The 15,050-nt window shown below is 44.4% G+C and overlaps 1 protein-coding gene across 1 annotated transcript in view; it reads right to left on the bottom strand.

The window, feature by feature from the left end:
- Window positions 1–15,050, bottom strand: part of LOC145345311 (Fc receptor-like protein 2) — a 130,587-nt gene that overhangs the window by 78,445 nt on the left and 37,092 nt on the right. The window lies entirely within an intron of this gene.

Below are 15,050 nucleotides of genomic sequence, written 5' to 3'. Positions count from 1 at the left end.
GCACAGGGAGAATGTGCAATCTCCACTCAGACAATGACCCAAGTGGGAATCAAACCCGGGTCCCTAGTGCTGTGAGGCAGCAGTGCTAACAACTGTGCCGTTATCCTGTCCCTACATGTGACAATAATAAACCAAATCAAATAAAAATAACTGATGATTCTCATCTCTGGGGTCATTCTTGTGAAGTTTAGAGTATCACCTTCAATTGTCTCAGTATGTGCAGTCTGAAACTGAGCCTGTAACCAGCAGCACCTCACACAGAGACCAGAGTGCTATCAGAGAGGTGATGGGTGAGCTCAGCCAACTGTTGACCAGGAAACCACAGCAGTTTTGTTCCATCAGACGTCAGTTGCCTGTGTGCTAATTTCAACATTCAGCTGTGAACCACAGAGTTTTGATGCTGCAGCCAGGACTCCATCTTAACCACACGTTGGGTTCTGTGTTAAACATAGCTGCAGAGAGCAGTAGAAAAGGCACAAAATGGAAGGCATATAAACCAGATAGAGTGAAGATAATGGCAGTTTCTAATGTGCTGATCCTGCCTCTGAAGGTGAAAGCAGTATTTCACATTTGACTGTATGAGGATGAGATGGGGCACACAGAGAAATATAGAAGATAGAAGCAGGAGGAGGCCATTTGGCCCTTCGAGCCTGCTCCGCCATTCATCACGGCCATGGATGATTGCCCAGTTCAACAACTGAATTCTGTTTTCTCCCCATAATTTTTGATCCCATTTGCCCCAAGTGCTATATCCAGCCCCCTCTTGAATATATTCAATGTATTGGGGTCAACTATTTCTTTTGGTAATGAGTTCCACAAGTTCATCACTCTTTGGGTGAAGAAATATCTCATTACCTCTGTCCTAAGAGTTCTTTCCTAAACCCTCAGACTGTGTCCTAAATGGTCTACCCCAAATAATCAGTCTGTGACCCCTGGTTCTGGAGTCTCCCACCATCCTGTATAGTCCTGTCAGAATTTTATAAGTCTGTATGCGATCCCACCCCCCTCCCCCATTCATCTGAGCTCCAGCAAACAATTCTAATTTACTCAATCTCTCTTCATACATCAGTGCCACTATCCCCTGAGTCAGCCTATAAACCTTCCCTGCACTCCCTTGAGTGCAAAAACATCCTTGGAATATGACAAAACAAGAACTAACTCCTACAGCAGGCAGTAAAGTAGACAAATATTATGTTGGCCTTCATAATGAGAGGATTTGATTGTAGCCACAGGGATGTTTTGCTGCAATTGTGTAAGGCTTTGGTGAAGTCACACTTGGAGTACTGTGTGCTGTTTTGGTATCCGTGGGTGGAAAGTTCCGGCCAGAGTCACCTCAAAACTGGAAAAAAAACTGGAACATCCCACCTGGGGTCAACAGCCCGTTGAATGGTTCCCCCCACCTCCCATCCCACTGCCGTTCCAGTGGTGGGTGGGTTGGGAACAGTGCCTCCACTCATCTTTATTTGAGGAAGGATATCCTTGATGGTAGCCATGTTGTGGAGATGCTGGCCTTGGACTGGGGTAAACACAGTGAGAAGTGACAGTGAGAAGTGACAGTGAGAAGTGACAGTAGACTTCTTACTGTGTTTAAAAATAGAGGCAGAGAGTATAAAAGTAACAAAGAGGTGTCACGCCTCTACAAATCATCGGTTAGATTGCATTCGGAGTTTTGTGTTCGGTTCTGGGCAACTGATTTAAGGAAGAATGTTAAAGCCCTGGAGAGAGAGAGAGAGAGAGAGAGAGAGCAAAGGAGATTCGTAGAATGATACCAGGAATGGGGAATTTTAGATACAAGGGAAGTTTCGAGAAATTGGGCTTATTCACCTCGGAGCAGAGAAGATTAAGAGACGTCCTTATTGAGATGCCCAAAATCCTGAACAATTTTGACAGGGATATTGGCTAGGATTCTCCCAAAAAAATTCCCAAGTTCCTAACGTGTGGGAAAATTGGGGTAAATCCAATTGGGTTTTTTCGTATGATTTCCAGAATGAATGTGTGACACTCTGTGCATCGCAGAGTGTCCCAGCGGGATTCCCTCTGGATATCAATAGGCTGGGCCTATTCTCACCCGAGAGGCCGGGAGCACAGCGCTGGGTGGATCACTGCACCTCGTGTGCCGATTCTTCAGCGCCAAGTTCTGCAAATGCACTGTGGCCCCTCATTGCTGACTTCTCGATCGCTGGTCAGCCCGGATTGCTGGCCCTCCCCACAACCTCCCATCACTGGCCTACTGACATCCTACCACCCAATCACTGGCCCAGTGGGTCATTGAGGCTATCTCAATACAATCGGGTGAGCGTTCTCCAAGGCGGCCTTCATGACACACAACAGCGCAGAGTCACTGAGCAGAAACTGATAGCCAAGTTCCGCACACGTGAGAATGGCCTCAATCGGGATCTTGGGTTCACGTTGCACTATCTGTAACCCTCACAACTTGCCTGGACTTGCAAAATCTCACTAACTGCCCTGTCTGGAAACAATACACATCTCTTTAAATGTGCTTAAAGCTCTCTCCATTCACATTGTCTGTACCTTTAAGAATTAAAGACTCACATTCCAATCATTATGTAGGTAAATTGAGTTTGTATCTTTGTGTCCTGTGTATGAACAGAACTCCCAGTCGCCTGACGAAGGGACAGCCTGTTCCGAAAGCTTGTGGCATTTGCTACAAATAAACTTGTTGGACGTTAAGCTGGTGTTGTGGGATTTCTTTCTGTTTTACCCCAGTCCAACGCTGGCATCTCTACATCATTACTAATACACGTGACAATAATAAATCGAAGCAAATCAAATTGACTTAAGTCTGACCAGTCATTTTAAGGTCTGCGCCTCCTATTTAAGATTTTATTGCAACATGTAAGATTCTTACTGTCTTGTGAGGGGGAGGTTGAGAGAATGATTCCCTGCGTGGGGGAATGCAGAAATAAGGGGCACAGATTAAGAGTAAGGAGGTCCCTTACTTCAAATGGAGATGAGGGGGAATATCTTCCTTGCCTCACAGCACCTGGGACCTGGGTTTGATTCCCGGCTTGGGTCACTGTCTGTGTGGAATGTGCACATTCCCCTCGTGTCTGTGTGTGTTTCCTCTGGGTGCTCCGGTTTCCTCCCACAGTCCATAGTTGTGGGGGTTAGGTGGGCTGGCCATGTTAAATTGCCCCTTTGTGTCAGGGGGATGAGCTAGGGTAAGTGCATGGGGTTGTGGGGATGGGAAATGGTGGGATTGTGGTTGGTGTAGACTCAAAGGGCCGAACGACCTCCTTCTGCACTGTTGGATTCTATTCTTCTCTCAGAGGGCAGTCCATTTTTTGAACTCTCGTCTCCATTGGAGGTTGCTTATTTAATGTATTCGAGGCTCAATTGGACAGTTTTTCAATGACAAAGGAGGCAAGGGATCTGGGAGGTGTGGACAGGAAAGTGGAGCTAAGGCCATAATCAGATCCACCATGATTGTATTGAATGGCAGAACAGCCTGGAGGGGCCGAACGGCCTACTCTTGCGCATAATTCCCCTGATCTTATGATCCTTGTGAGCCAGCATGTGATTTCTGACTTCATAAAGATGGGAATATCTTTGTCTATCACTCAGAAGGTCGTGATTCTTTGTAACTCTCTCTTCCCCAGGCAATGTTTGAAGCAGGGCCAAAGATAATTGTTAGGGGGGTTCATGACTGGCGATGGAGATAAGGGTATTGGGGTATGTGGAAATGTGGAATTGAGGCCACAATTAAATCTACACTGCCCCCTCTAGTGTTCAGATGTAGAATATTCACTATACATTCTTACCGCAGTCATCTGTTTATTTTCAACAGTAGATAACAGACTTACTGACCAGATATTTTCATAACGTCATGTGTCACTTAACAGTAGTTTATGACAATACCTTGCCTTTAAGGGATGTATTTGAGTAATACATCTTGTGCAGGATATTTTTTTTTTAAAACAATCTGCTCTATATTAATTGGTAAAAGTTATTCTAATTATTTTTGTTATATTCTCACTGTTTTTAACTAAAGTTTGTTTTGATAACAGCTTCCTACTTGGTCAATTGAATCATAACTGGAGTGAAACACTTCATGCGCACCCTAAAGCCAACATTTAATGTAAGAGTCGGGGTCTGGGCTAACTTAATAAAATACCTTGGAATTTCTGATCTTGTCCCTAACAAGTTCCCCATCAAGTCACACACCGCCCTGACTTGGAAGTATATCGGCTGTTCCTTCACTGTCGCTGGGTCAAAATCCTGGCACTCCCTCCCTAACAGCACTGTGAGTATACCTACTCCTCATGGTCTGCAGAGGGTTCAAGAAGGTGACTCACCCACCACTTCCAAGGGGCAATTAGGGATTGGCAACAGAAGCAGGCCTGGCCAGCAATGCCCACAGCTCAACAATATTTCAAGTATAAAAATCTACGTGATTTGGACTCAGTTTCAGAGGAGTGTCCAAATCCCATCCTGCCAGGATCTGAATCCTGACTCAATCAGATTGGGTACATGCAGGTTGACACTGGAAATGGACAATATAAAGGAAAGTGGTTCAACTGAAGTGTCAGTTTTTGAGCCTTGCCAACCCTTGTCGAATGAGATCAGCAGTGCTGAACGTTAGGCTGGGTGCATAACGGAGGGCCAATGTGGTACCAAGTAAGCTGAACTTCTACCCCCACCTGTGGCACGGTTGTATGAAGATGACCATTCTTCAGTCCCTGATGGTGAGGAGTGTTTATCAAATAAATACATTCAACATTGTTTCAAAGCACTCACTTAACAGAAGGATAAAATAAACAAGTTAAGAATGCACCTTCACCAGAGAGAAAATGTATACAGAATTTGAAGATAAACACTCCAAGGTCGAAACTCACCATTGGTGAAGTGGTGCAAAATGGGCACTGTTGGATTGCCAGCCTGCCACAGATGGCACCTGATATTTCCACAACTTTAACTGAAGCAGAGCACAACAGGGGCCAAGGCATTGGCCACAAGCCTTCCTTTTGTGTCCCAACATCTATAGATTCAGGGATTAGCCGGGTAAATATTTGGGATTTACAGGGATAGAGTCTGTATAAGATGCCTTGTCGGAGGGTCAGGGCAGACTCGATGGGCCAAATGCTCTGTGTCTGCACTGTAGGGATTCTATCAAAACTTTAAGTATCACTAGATGTTCTGTGTCGTCAAAGACAGTAGGACCAATATCAGGCGATGGGTGATGCCAGGTCACCCCTTCTGACTTTGTAGACTTGAAGAATTGCAGACCAATCACAACAGCTCTCCACTTCCTCCTCTTAGAATCACTGCAGTATAAAAGGAGGCCATTTGGACCATCGAGGCTGTACCAACAACAATCCCAACCAGACCCTGTCCCTGTAACCTCACATATTTACCGTGCTAATCCCCCGACTTTAAGGGGGCAATTTAGCATGGCCAACCAACCTAACCTGCACATCCTTGGACATTAAGAGGCAATTTATCATGGCCAATTTACCCAAACTTCGCATCTTTGGAGTCTGGGAAAAAAAAACTGGAGCACTTAGACGAAACATGGGCAACACGGTGACAGAATGGTTAGCACTGCTGCCTCACAGCTCCAGCGAACTGGGTTCAATTCCCAGCTTGGATCACTGTCTGTGCAGAGTTTGCACATTCTTCCTGTATCTGCGGGGGTTTCCTCCAGATGCTCCGTTTTCCTCCCACAGTCCAAACATATGCAGGTTAGGTTGAGTATTCATGCTAAACTGTCCGTTAGTGTCCCAGGTTGTGTAGGTTAGAGGGATTTGTGTAATAAATTTGTAGGGTCAGAGCCTGGGGTGGGATTGTGGTCAGTGCAGACTCGAAGGGCTGAATGGCCTCCTTCTACCCTGTAGGGTTGCTAAGATTTCTTCTATGAGACCCATGCAAACATGGGGAGAACGAGTGAACTTCATACTGACAGTCATCCAAGGCTGGAATCGAACCCGGGTCCCTGGCATTGTGGGGCAGCAATGCTAACCAATGTACCACTGTGCTCTGACAGCTGTTAGAGCAGCATGAACTTCCATTGGATTGGTCCATGGTTGAGCTTGGTAAAGCACTGCAGTCTTTAGCCATTCCCTTCTGCAGCATGAATGACCAGGAAACTCCATAAATATTTTATACAGTTCCGGCAGTTTTACAAGATCAGTGTTGATACATTTCCAAGTGATGCCTTTATTTATGATCAAAGACTGGACAATGGAAATGTAGCCCAGGTAGAGCAATCTAAGGCCATAACATCACCTTAGAATAATCAAACCAGTTAAACAAAGGGGAAAAAATCTTAATATTGGTAAAAACTAGACAGATCTTCACAAACAAATCTTATGTAGTCAAGCAATGATCAATCCACTGGATAAATTCAAACAAATTGAGATATAAGACCTGGGATTGAAGATGAACGATGGGCTGAGTGGACTGAGTTGCAAGGGATGAAAGTTTCATCAACAAGTTGTATCTTTTTCCCAAGGTTTTTTGCACTTTCTCAGTCAATAAATCCAATTGTGGCAGAGTTGTTCAGATCAAGATCTCAAGAAAGAAATGCAACTTGCAAGATAGTTAAACAATCGAACTAGTGTTCACCCCGGACTCTTAACTCAGTCCCAATCTCATTCACCCATCACCTCCTGTGCTAGATTAGCTTAACTGCCCACCATTCGCCAGTCCGTGCAACCACCCTTGTCCCACCAAACCAGCCCCACGCACTCCACCCTCCCCTCCTCAAACCCACACCCTATTCCCTCCCCAAACCCACACCCTATCCCCTCCCCTCCCCTCCCGACACATCCCAACTGTGTAACCTCTATCACTGGTTGGGGAAATCTAGAACAAGAGGAACCTGTCTCAGAATTAAATGTTTAGGGCCAGGATTGAGGAGGGATTTCCTCACTTGAAAGATTAATGTTTGGAATTTCTATTGGCAGGGGGAGCAGAGGCGATGAGCTAGTGATGTTATCACTAAGCTAATAAACTAGAAACTCAACTAATGTTCTGGGGACCCTGGTTCAAATCCCAGCATAGCAGATAGTGAAATTTGAATTCAATAAAACATATCTGGAATTAAGAATCTACTGATGACTATGAAACCATTGCTGATTGTCAGAATAAAACCATCTGGTTCACTGATGTCCTTTAGGGTCGGAAATCTGCCATCCTGGTCTCCACGTGACTCCAGAGCCACAGCAATGTGGTTGACACTCAACTGCCCTCTGAACAAGAGCAGCCAGGGTAGGGCAATAAATGCTGGCCAGTCTGCGATGCCCATGTTCCACAAATGAATAAAAAAGTTTGGAATTCTCTGTCCTGTGAGCTGTGTGTGCTCAGTCATTGAATAGGCTCACAACAGAAGGTCATAGATTTACAGATGCTAATGACTAATTTAGGACATAGATGAGGAGAAACCAGCTCAATGGGCCAAATGATATCCATCTGGATTGTAGGAATTTTATGATTCGATGTAATTTCTTCACGCAGAGGGAGGCCCGCTTGTGGAATTCGTTACCCCAGTATGCAGTTGAAGTCAAAGCAGTGAATGTTTTCAGGAAGCTGTTAGATATAGCACTTGGGGTGAAGGGGATCAAGGGCTATTGACGGAAGATGAGATCAGGTTATAATAAATTTCTGTTGTTTCTCTTTGCTCGTAGCTCTAATGAAAGGTCATCCGGGTTCGAAACGTTGGCTTTATTTTCTCCACACAGATGCTGCCAGACCTGCTGAGATTTTCCAGCATTCTGTTTTTGTTTCAGATCCCAGCGCCCATTGAATTTGATGATCAACCATGATCCTAATGAATGGCGGGGCAGGCTCAAAGGGCCAAATAACCTCCTCCTGTTTGTATTTATCTACAGAGCTTGTGTAGGAAGGTGATAATGAGGTAGAAGTTCAGCAATGATCATGCTGAATGGTGCATGGATGTGTATCTTTTTTACAGGCAAATGGCCACAGAGGATTTCAGCAATTCATGACTTGCCTTTTTGCTCTGCTTGGTTATTCCCTTCCTGCCTGTAGAGTCTGAGCCTCTGGTGTGACTACCTCTCTATATGTGCTATCCACGATATTCCCTGCCTCACGCAGTAGATTTGTTCAATTCACTCATGTGACAGCCCTCTTAATGCAATCAGCTGTTTTATAGAGATTCATTGTTCTCTTATCATCATGTATTTATTGAATATATTCCTTACCTTTAGCCTTCATTTCAACTGCTTGGCTGTCAACAACAGAGCTCATGTTATTGTTAACACTGCAGTGATAACTGCCCTCCAGAGAAACTAAGGCTGAGAGGAAATTTGATAGCTGGACTCAAAACTACGAGCTTTCTGCGTAGTGTGAAGAGAAACAGGCAGTAACTGTTCTCATATACAGAAGGACTGAGGACTATGGGGCCCACATTGAAATGAGTGGGAAAAGAAGCAAATGCCATGAAAAACAAAACAATAAAACTACCTAGCAATGACTGGGGTCTCAATTTCTTGGCCACAGAGAATGGTGCAGTGAAGTTCAACTGTGGCATTCATGAGGGAACCGAATGGGTGTTTGTAAATAATGCATTCCAATGGTTGCAGGGGGAAGGTGGGGGCCTGGTACCCAGCAATAGGCTCATTCGGTGAACTGGGGCAGAATAGATAGGCCAAAGAGCCTCATTCTGTGCTGTAAACATTCTGTGATCTTATGAGAGCTTCTAACAAGGAAGTGGCGAATATGAAAGAGAGTGGTCAACACCCTATTTAGTACTGAAATATAATGCATCACATCCCCTCGCCACTTAATTTCCACTCGGTCTTGCAAAGAAACAACATTGAAGGATTAGGCCATCAATACCACGCATTGCCAATTCCATTGACCAACTACTGCACTCTCCACTCCATGATCAGTGTGCTCGAGGTCAGTCAGCTGGTCAATAGGATGTATAACAGATTATCACCACGCAGAACATTCCTAGACGGACCTTAGCTTCCTCCAATGCAAACTCAATTAGCTTGTTTGATTACAGTTAGCATTTGCAAATTCCAACTATACAGCTGGTGTCTTTATATATTAGACACTTCTATAGTGACAACACAAATAAGCCTATTTGTGACACGAATAAATAAATTATTGGTCCTGACACTCTGAGACATTTGATTAAAATGAATAAAAGTTCCGTTCTTTTGAGCTGAGCTTCCAATCATGGACCTTCCTGCTCGATTATAACATTAACAAGGGTCGTCACACAGAACAAGGCCCCGTCACACGACTGATTTTTACAATCTCCCCACAATTAAATACTCTAGAGCTTTCCCACTCCTTGATACAAAAATGGACAACTTCACTTTTTTCACACGTCATACTTACAAGGAATGAACCATTGTGATCTTTCCAACCCTGTGTTTTCTTTCTGAGTGGTCCTCCTGGGTCAGGCATGATCTGTCAGAAATGAGAAACCCCTCAACTCCTCACAGCGACCCCCCAATTCTACATTCTTCGATAAGTGGAAACAACCTCCATATCAACCCTGTCAAGACCCCACAGGATGAATAGTCATAGAGTCAAAGAGTCACAGAGGTTTACAGCATGGAAACAGGTCCTTCGGCCCAACTTGTCCATGCTGCCCTTTCTTTTTTAAAACTCCGAAGCTAATCCCAATTGCCCGCATTTGGCCCACATCCCTCTATACTCATCATGGCCATTTCACTATCTAAATGTATCTAATCTAAAATTGTACCTGCCTCTACTACTACCGCTGGTGCTCGTTCCTGACATTCAACCACCCTCTGCATGAAAACGCAATGCCATTTCACGCGGGAATTAATAGTCAGACACATTGATTTGGATATTGTCATATGTAGGCCACAGCTGGTAAGACTTCCAGATGTCCTTCCCTATAGGAAGTTGGAGTTTTCCAAAAAAAGAACACGCATTATTATCCTTCAATGAAATAGTCTTTGACCCTTACGGAAGGAAATATGTGTTGATATTGCAGGCATTCCAGAGAAGGTATACAAGGTTGAATCAAAATATGGAGGGACTTTTAATATGAAGAATGTTTGAGTCCATTGCGTCTGCACTCATTGGAGTTTGAAAGAGTGAGAGACAAAGTTATTGAGGAATATAAGATTCCAGGGGGACTGAGGGGATAGGTGCTAAGAGGACGGTTCCTCTTGTGCGGGAGTTGAGTATCAGAGGGCATAATCTCGGAGTAAGGGAGTCATCCATTAAAGTAAGAAAATAAATGGAAAGTCTTATCTCATAGGGCAGTGAAGCTGTGGAGGATTTTAGAGGTTCGCTGGTTAAATATGATCTCGGGATAACTATTCACAAATCCAGGAAGACAAGAGAACATATGAATAGGATAGTTAAGAAGACATAAGGGACATTTGCTTTAATCAGTCATGGCATATAACATAGGAGCAAAGAGGTAACATTGGTGCTTTACAGGCCGTTGGTTAGACCACACCTGTTGATAGTTCAGGTCACCTCACTAAAGGATGGATGTGATTGCACTACAGGCATTATAAGAACATAAGAAATAGGAGCAGGAGTAGGCCATCTAGCCCTTCGAGCCTGCCCCGCCATTCAATAAGATCATGGCTGATCTGTCGTGGCTCAGTTCCACATTCCCTCCCTCTCCCCATAACCGTTAATCCCCTCGCTTATCAAAAACCCATCAACCCGCGTCTTAAAAGTATTTAGCGAGGCAGCCTCCACCACTTCAACGGGCAGAGTATTCCAGAGATTCACCACCCTTTGAGTGAAGAAGTTCCTCCTCAACTCCGTTCTAAACCCCCCCCCCCCTTTATCTTGAGGCTGTGCCCCCTAGTCCTACTGTCCTTTCTGAGCGGGAAGAGTCTCTCCACCTCTATCCTATCCATCCCATTCATCATCTTATACGTCTCAATGAGATCTCCCCTCATTCTTCTAAACTCTAACGAGGATATGCCTAGTTTATTCAGCCTCTCCTCATAGCTCAACCCCCTCAACTCCAGTATCAGCCTAGTAAACCTCCTCTGCACTCCCTCCAAGGCCAAAATATCACTGCGTAAGGGCGGCGACCAAAACTGCACACAGTACTCCAGCTGCGGCCTCACCAGTGCCCTATACAGCTGCAGCAAGACAAATTTGTCAGACACGACTTCCCCTTAACGAAACCGTGCTGCGTCTGCTCCATCAAGCAATTCTCAAGATGCCAGCAACTCTCCTCAAGATGTCTCCTCAAAATTATAGAGGAAGTCCTCTGGGATGCTGCCTGGGATTAAGCATTTGAGCTATAATGGGAGACTGGATAGGCTTGGAATAATTTATTTTAGACCAGAAAAGAATAAGGTGGTGGGGGCGGTGGTTTGCAGGGAGTGGGACATGATTGAGGTGTATAAGACTAAGAGGGGCAGGAACAGGGTGAGTATGGAAAAGTTGCTTTCCTTGGTTTGGGGGTCAATCACTGTGGGTGCATAATTTTAGATCAAGGGGCAGGAGATTCGAAGAGGATTTGAGATTTATAAAATAAATTTCACTCACTCAGAGGGTGGTAGTAATCTGGAATGTGCTGCCTGGGTGTCTTTCCGGTCAAACCAAGTAAACAAACGTAAATTACATTCGGACAAAGAAAAAGGGAGCGGCTCCCCAAAAGGAGGGGGAACGGCCCGAACAGGAACAAAAGGAACAAAGGAAACTTAAGACACGTCAAATCAAAATGTGATTGTCCGGGTCTATAAGGCACCTCAGCCCCTGCTGTGCCCAACCGGCATGGAAGGCCTTGACTGTGCCCTCGGACACCGTGTGCTCCCTCTCCAGGGACATCTGGCCGTGAACGTAGCCGCGGTAGAGGGGCAGGCAGTCGGGATGGACGGCCTCGTCGATCGCCCGCTGCCTGGACCTGTTGATGGCGCGTCTCGCCAGGCCCAGGAAATGTGCTGCCTGGGAACGTATTGGAGGCTGGAAACATCACAACCTTTAAAAATATTTGAACGAGCACTTGAAAGATCATAATAATTAAGGATTTGAGACAAGTGCAAGACAATGGGAGTAGCCCACCTTTCATGGCAGCTGATGTCAGTGCAAATGGGTCTCCATGCATTGTGTTAACTCTACGTGTGTGTGTATTTTGATTGGGGAAGGGAGTCGTGGGTCGGCGGAGTCAGGTGCAAGGAAGTTGAGGCATTGGAATCGTCCCTATCAAAGAAATACGTCGTTTGGTGACTGTTCACATGAACATGATTCCCTTTTTAACACAGAAATAGCTCTTCAAATAATCCTATCTTGCCATATCATGTGATTTACGACCGGGGGTTATTGCAAACAAGAGAATCCCATAAAATTCTGCTCAGAAGCAAATCAAGTTTTTTCTTTATAGCTGACAGTGAAGGGGTTCATTAATTTTAAAGTTCAGAAGTAATGTTTTACTGTCCAGGTGGTGCAGGGTTAGACATAAAACTTAAACTTCTCTGCTGGTCCAGTTCCACGCATGCTACCTCTGCAGTTGTACAGAAACAGCGCTACAGTTAGTAGCGACAGTGTCCAACTGATCTATTATGAAATTCAATCAAATTAGCAAAACTACATTAATGCTGGACATAGCTTCAATTAGCATTAACCAGCTAATTGTATATTTTTGCTTAGAGATTCTTTTGCTCTGTGTTTCCATTTCTGCTGTCAGACACAATGCTGTCAGACACCAGTGATTTTCCGCCAGCATAGCAGTGACTGGGAAATGCCATGTTAAGCACACAGACAAAATGCATGAACTCATTTAATGTTTTTTTTGTTCTTTTTTTTATTGGACGTTTATAAAAAGTATGCAATGCAGGAAAGCACATGGTGTGATTTCGAGGCTGATGTTATCATTTCAACAGATCGGAAATGAAATCAATGTTCTGAGTCACTTAGTGTAAGCAGTGTGTTATCCTTCCCTCAGCACAGAACTGTTCAACATCTGATTATGATATATTATATTAACTAAATGGCTTGTGTGTTTGTGTTCGCTAAAGCACACGAATCTTTTGGCTCTGAACAGTTATTAGTCAAATAGATCATCATGGAAACAGAACGTGGTGATTTTTTTTGATTGTCTCCGTGTGTGTGTGTGTGTGGGGTGGGTGGGGTGTGTGTGGGGTGGGTGGGGTGGGGTGGGCGGCGGCGGGGTCAGGTGCAAGGAAGTTGAGGCAAAGGAAGATCCCCTTTTAAAGAAGAATATCGTTTGGTGGCTGTTCACGTGAACCTACTTCTCTTTTTAAAACAAAAAGTAGTTGATGCTTAACAAGCCACAGGGATTGCCACTTCCTGTTGCATAAGTTAGTCAGCCGTGCTCCCACTTTCCCCTTGTATCCTTTGCCTTTGTAGGATTCGTTCTGGGGCCACGGTTCACTTCAATTTCAATCTTTCACTTTCCAATTGAAATTTGCAAATTTGAGACAACTTCTTTTTTTATCTGGCTGTCGAGATACTTGCCCCAACTCCCAAGCTAAAATCTGAAGGTGGTGTTGCATTGAGGACAGATTTTTTTGTTGTTGGAAAGCCGCTAACGAATGGAGAGTGACCAACTTCTGAAGGGCAATCGTGCCTCATGAATGCTAGTATAAAATCTACGTGACATTCTTCAAATGGTAAGTTGTTAGTCCCTGTTTTCACGTTTGGCAAGTAGACACATAGAAACAAGAAACAGGAGTACGCTATACGGCCCTTCGATCCTGCTTTCCCCATTAATCTTAATCATGGCTGATCATCGAATTCAATATCCTGATTCCACCCCCACCCTCTCCCATATCCCTTGACCCCTTTAGCCCCTTGAGGTAGTTCTTTTTGAAATCAGATAACGTTTTGGCCCCAAGCACACGCGGTAGTAGTGAATTCCATACATTCACCACGCTGTGGGTGAAGAAATTTATGCTCACCTCCTTTCTAAAAGGTTTGCCCCCTATCCTGACACTATATGATGGAATCGTTCCTTTTACCCGATCCCAGTTTAGCTGGCAAAGCCATTTGGAATGGCCATTGTCATGATGCTCTGTTCTCTCCTTCAAGGTTCCTGCTTCGCTCTGTGTCTCCCACGTTGGTTATAACATTTCTGTGGCGTTCTATCATCTGCATGCAATACTCTTTCTGTCTAGTTGTTGGGGTGGCATCATTATTTGGGATTGTGTTTATGTTATTAAGCCCACAGGCCCTTCCAGCCCCCACTAGCAAGTTCATCCGCCTTCATCCTGCAACAGGTAGAAATGTACTGGTGAAGTATCCACCCACAGTTATTCAAGGATTTGTGTGCTTCCATTTGTTGAGCGTCACATCAAAAAAGAAATAGAAGTGTGATAGCAGATTTTCGAAAGCTTGCAAAGTAAATGTGAATTGTAGAGGTACAGTCTATCTATTAAGTCTCGGGTTTTAGTGAATCCTTGCAGTACCCTGGAAATCACATGGTGTTTAACATGCCTCACCGTAAAATGCTGCATGTAAAAACTGTATTTTCTTTATGCGGTCACGGGGTGTGCAGTTCGCTAGCAAGATCGGACTTTGTTCCAAACCCTATTTGATATTTAACTGAGTGGCTGGCTGGGCCGTGTCAAATGACAGTTAAGAGTCATCCACATTTCTGTGAGACTTGATTAATTTAGACACTGGTTGAGATAAAAGTGGAAGATTAACATGACGTACAATAGGTTAATGCTTGATTCATTTTGTCATAACCTGCAGCAATATGAGGTAAGAAAGTACATACCCACCCATATTCGGTATTTATATATTTCTGTTACAGCGAATGTATAATTTGAGGTTTCTTTTAATTTATGGGAAGCTACCAGCACTAGTGTAGATAGCGCACATCAAATGTTGCACTGCCCCAATCCCCCCCCCCCCCCCAGGCCAACAGTTAATTACCATCCTCAACTGTATTAATATTTTCTCTTGGAGTTCAATCCGGACAAATGCGAATAAATGCAATTGATAAGGTGCAGTGCATGGAGGAATTATACAGTAAATGGTAAAACCTTTGGGAGCATGAAGAAGTAGAGATCTCGGTGCACATGTCCACCTATAACTGAAAGTGGCAACACAGGTGGAGCAGTTAGTCAAGAAGGCATATG

This window comes from Carcharhinus amblyrhynchos, chromosome 7, assembly GCF_965287045.1.
Source record: "Carcharhinus amblyrhynchos chromosome 7, sCarAmb.v2.hapA, whole genome shotgun sequence".
Lineage (NCBI taxonomy): Eukaryota > Metazoa > Chordata > Chondrichthyes > Carcharhiniformes > Carcharhinidae > Carcharhinus > Carcharhinus amblyrhynchos.
The sequence above is the reverse complement of the archived record's forward strand: the minus strand, read 5'-3'. Positions and strand labels throughout refer to the sequence as shown.